The sequence below is a fragment of the Euprymna scolopes genome, chromosome 17 (assembly GCF_053919585.1).
Source record: "Euprymna scolopes isolate OS-2025 chromosome 17, ASM5391958v1, whole genome shotgun sequence".
NCBI classification, from domain to species: domain Eukaryota; kingdom Metazoa; phylum Mollusca; class Cephalopoda; order Sepiida; family Sepiolidae; genus Euprymna; species Euprymna scolopes.
The window spans coordinates 25,180,228-25,185,227 of NC_136498.1; the positions used below are offsets into that span (position 1 = coordinate 25,180,228).

Here is a 5,000-nt window from a genome sequence, read left to right on the forward strand (position 1 = left end):
ATTTTCTTTTTAGGTGGGATAGTACTTATAGAATATTACTTCCAATTATTTTTTGTAAAACTTATAATCACAGGTTTCCATACCACTTGATTGTTAGATAATATTATTCTGAAGTATATATATATATATATATATATATATATATATATATATATATATATATATATATATATATATATATATATATATATATATATATATATATATATATATATATATATATATATATATATATATATATATATATATATATATATATATATGACTGAATACTAAATTGATCTCCCACGCGCAGGCGTAATCATGGACAAGCACACAGACAAAGTGGTTGAAGGCACACGTGACCGATTACGTCACAAATAAATGATATGCGTGTGTGCAAGTGTGTATGTGTGTGCGACTATTCTTTCAGCACTGGTTTTAGCAAACAGATAATTCTACGTTTTTTTTATATTTATATTTTTCTTCGTCTTGCAATTTTTCTTCTGTCATTGCAAATATTATTGTTGTTGTCGTTTCTTACTTACTAGGAGTCTCACCCGAGTCTTTCCCTGGAATAAGGGTGGGAATTATGGTAAACATTAAAGGTCACGGTCAGTGAAAAACACGGAAAAATCTGTGCACGAATTAATGATGGTTTAGCATTGTTGTTTTTATATATTAATAACGAATCTTTTCTATTTTAAATTTATTTAGCACTAAGCATTTAATTTTGAGAAAAGTCCGCTTAAATATGTCGACATTGTGTAGATAAGCTAAGTCAAAACAAAATGAACACAGAATTTGATCGGCTGGCGTATTTATTTAAAAACGAAACTTGACTTTTTCCTCAAAGTGATTTCTCGTTTAATATTTATTAATAATAATATAAATTATATTTAATATTTATTAATAATAATATAAATTAATAAAATTTCACAAAAGAAAAAAAAAACAACATAAAACCATTTTTACGTATTTATCGTATTTGTTCTCCTCTTGAGGGTGATTTTCACAACGTTTCGATAGATGTAACCTCCGACCTTCTTCAGGTGTATCTTGTTGAACTCGGTAATGTTTCTGTTGAACTCGGGAATTTGTACGGAATTTCGAGCGGATCCCTTTATTTACTTCACTGGGGTAGCGTGAATGCATTTGCGAATTACTTAGTCCCTCTATCTAGTTATGACTGACGGAACAAAAACACTCTATCTCCGTGAAGTAAATAAAGGTTCCGCTCGAAATTCCGTCCAAATTCCCGAGTTCGACAGAAACATTCCCGAGTTCGACAAATATACACCTGAAGAAGGTCGGAGGTTACATCGACCGAAACGTTGTGAAAATGAAACTCGATATGAGAGCAGTAGTCCGATGAATAACAATACGTATGACCAATCCTCATCTCTAAAATTCAGAAACGTCAAAACCATTTTTTATTGCGTATACTTAATTTTCTCGCGTTCTCCTCTTGTCGCGACATTTACCGGAGTAATGTAATTTACCGGAGTAATGTAATTTACCGGAGTAATGTAATTTACCGGAGTAATGTAATTTCTATATTCTCTGGATTTCTGAATAATACTTATATTTTATGATCGTTCCATCGTCTTTGATGCGTCAGTGCCAACTGGTGATGGGTCTGGTACTTTTATGATGGGACAGATTATGGGATGCTTTGGCAATATTGCAGTATGATTAACAGTAGAGAAATTCGCAAACTAGAAAGGGAATAATTCATGCTAATTACACTAGATTTTAATTAACCGTCTGGTTGGTGCTCTTACTTCTGTGTCTTTCCACCCACCGTGACTGTTTATGAGCATCTTTTGATGAGAGACGTAATGATGTTAATGCCAATCTTCTATGGCATGTGTTTTTGGTTGAACTATCTTCCTGTTGAATGTTTTTCTCCTATAGCCTTCGTCTTTTCAAAATTACCACGGACAGGCATTTCCTGTTTTTGCGAAAATCATTTTTTGTTCTTGTTAGCTCCTTTCATCAAGTGGCTCCACTTCTTGTCCGGAGCGATTTCCACAAAGAAATCTAGTTTAGTTACAGTAAACACCTAATATTTGTTAATTAGTGTTTTTCATCAAGAAAATTAAAACGATTATTGTTTTAGTACAACACACGTTGTTTTGGAAGAAATGCCTAAACTAGTTTTACTGTATATAATGAACAATATCTTTTTTGGAATAAATTATTTCCATATGGTTTCGTGTTTCGTTTCATGTTCACTGACATTTATCTCATATTTAGATAAACTGGGCATTTAATTATAAAGAGTTTCTGGTCTTCTCTCTGAACAAGAAATATTATTAATTCTCAATATCCCAATCTTCCTTCTAAACGTAAACTAGACTGAATTAAGAACTTGCTTCTCTCCCTTAGATCATCCGTAAATATTTTTCTTTCTTTGTTTTTTATATACAATAAATAATTTATAAACTGTGTTCACTTCCGGCGTCTTGATTTTGCGTACTGAATTTTTGGACATAACCGGCATGGGTTAGTGAGGCTTTGGTTGGTATAATTGTAAATTTAAAAGCAGAATCGGTAATTGTTTCAGAATTAGTAAAGTCGTGAAATCGCCTCATTACAAGTTCGAATGGGAGGTGACGGTGCTCAAGTGGATAACACGAATTGACAACCTGGGCGTTCCAAGTTCGAATCCACTTCGTTCCACAAAAATTACTTTCACTTACGATATTGGCAACCTTATCGTGGTCCTTCCCGTAATCAGTCAATATCTTTCTAGAGAGATTTCTGATTGGAAAATTATCGGAGAAAAAAACGCCAACAATAACATCTTGGAATTCTTAAAAATATGATGAAAACTGTACATGATTATTGGTCATAAACTAGTAAATAACAGGTTCTTCTTTTTGGGGGGTAGGGCCGGAGGTAGCATGTGATGTGATGGTGGTTGTTGATGTGAGACAGTTTAAATAACCCTTGGTGGAGAAAATGATAGTCTTTCGGCATGTTGATAATTTTCCAAGTTTGCCATCAAAAATTCGTTTAATACAGATGAGTCTGCAAACGAACAGTTTTCCTCTTAATTCAAAAATGAGAAAAAAGAGCAGGCTGGTAGACATTTCAGCGGCTCGCAGGTCATGGAATTACGACAGATCGCTAAAGGATTATGGAAAACTACAGCTTGATTCTTAACGGATTTGTTTTTATTGTCATATCACCCCACAGGGCAACTCAGTCATGAGAGACTGCTATTTGGTACCAGATTTGCAGGGGTACTATTTAGGAAATTGGGTAGCGAAATGTATGTTCCCATTACACTTGAATTTCTGCATGTCAGTATAGTCAGAGAAAACAAGTAAAAGGCTTTATGCCAGTTAGGAATCTCTACAATGTAGGGTGGGATTTTGCTGCTTGGGTTTGTTGTGAGTACTGTCGTTAAGTGACTACTAGTACTGTGAGTTCGTCAGAGCGCTTGAAATTGAAATACTTGTAAAACAGACAAAGGTTGCCACGTTGATAGTTCACGACCTATTAGGTTGGCGACTCTTTTTTATTAAACCATGTCTAGGAGCGAGAGGTTAGAGGTAGATACACCAGCCCAATCATAGTGTTTTTTAGATGGCAAGTCTGAACCGAGATACCAATCGTTAATAGTACTTTCAACCAATTTTTCTCAAACACCAAATCACGTCCGCATCATATTTGAACCATATGATCCATCCGTCAGAAAGAGCATCTAAATGAAGTGTTACCGTGACAGGTATACAACTTTATGTCCGTCGACTTTTTGCGTTGAATTTTGTTCTTGTAATGGTTTTGTACCTCATGGATGTTCTATCATTGTTTCGATGCCTTTAAAGTAGGAGATAAAGGCAGTGACATTATGGAAGAACCTACAAAACCGTCCTTCATCCCATAGAAATCAATTCTGCAAAAGATCGAACTGGTATTGTTCTTAGCCTGCAACACAGCGGCTCTTACGCATTAAAATACAGTATGGTCACAACGAATAAACTCGACACACTGTTCGAGAAGAAAAAATACCCCAAGATCTCCACATACACTTAAACCATTCCGAGTTGGATTCTATGGAAACGATGCAATGTTTTCTAAATTCATATTTCCGTTTCAAGATTTTCTGTTTTTTTTTTTTTTCGAATTCCGGTTTCTACGCTACGACTGTACGCTAAACAAAATATGATTCCGTCTGATTGATGATTAGCATCCTCCCAGATAACATGAACGATCCCCGTTCCCCGTATTAAGAATGGCTTTCTAATCAAACCATGTCTAATCATCAAGTTAAGTGAATAGAAACCGGAAGTCAAATAAAGTAGTCGATCTTGACTATAACCATACAGACATATCCAATCGTGCTAAAATGTAATGTTCTACTAGCAGTTTGTTTAATTATCGATTTTTAAGCGATTATCAAGAGTTCACTTGCATTGCATTTGGCAGCCATTATTATGATTTTCGTTCTAACTGAACAAAGTGGACACAAAAAAGTACTTTGAAATATGTTCATACATAAAAGAACTTATACAGGTAAGTAGAAGCATAAAGTATCTTGCCTTTGGTAACATTTATTTGCTTTCTATTTATATTTTCTCTCCCCTTGTTTTTGTTATCTTTTATTAAAAATGGCGAAAATTTCTTTTAAAATTAAAATCATTTAACGCAAATTGGTGACAAATGAGTTTTAAATAAAAGTGAATTAGTTTTCGATGAATTCCTCGGGTGTGTCTCCTTTGAAAGATTTGACAATTGCATTTTTTGCGCTAATATCTAAAAGATACATTAGCGTTTTGTTCTGTCGTTCACCGCGATCACTACAAAAAAAGAAACCCCTCAAAAGCTGCAATGAATATTATTTATCTAATTCCAGTAGTAGAGAAGGCAAGGAGTAGAGTCCGCACGTGCTCAAATAAAATAATAAATGAAATACCGTCGAACTAATGATAGGAAGACTGCAGCATTTTTCCGATTTGGATACAATTACCGATTCCGCTCTAAATTCAATATTTTACCCACCGAAGCAC

General features: G+C 34.3%; 1 long non-coding RNA gene across 1 annotated transcript in view; it reads right to left on the bottom strand.

Annotated features, from left to right (window-relative positions):
- LOC145297074 (uncharacterized) overlaps positions 1-5,000 on the bottom strand; it is a 157,154-nt gene that overhangs the window by 151,879 nt on the left and 275 nt on the right. The gene's annotated exons all lie outside the window — the stretch shown is intronic.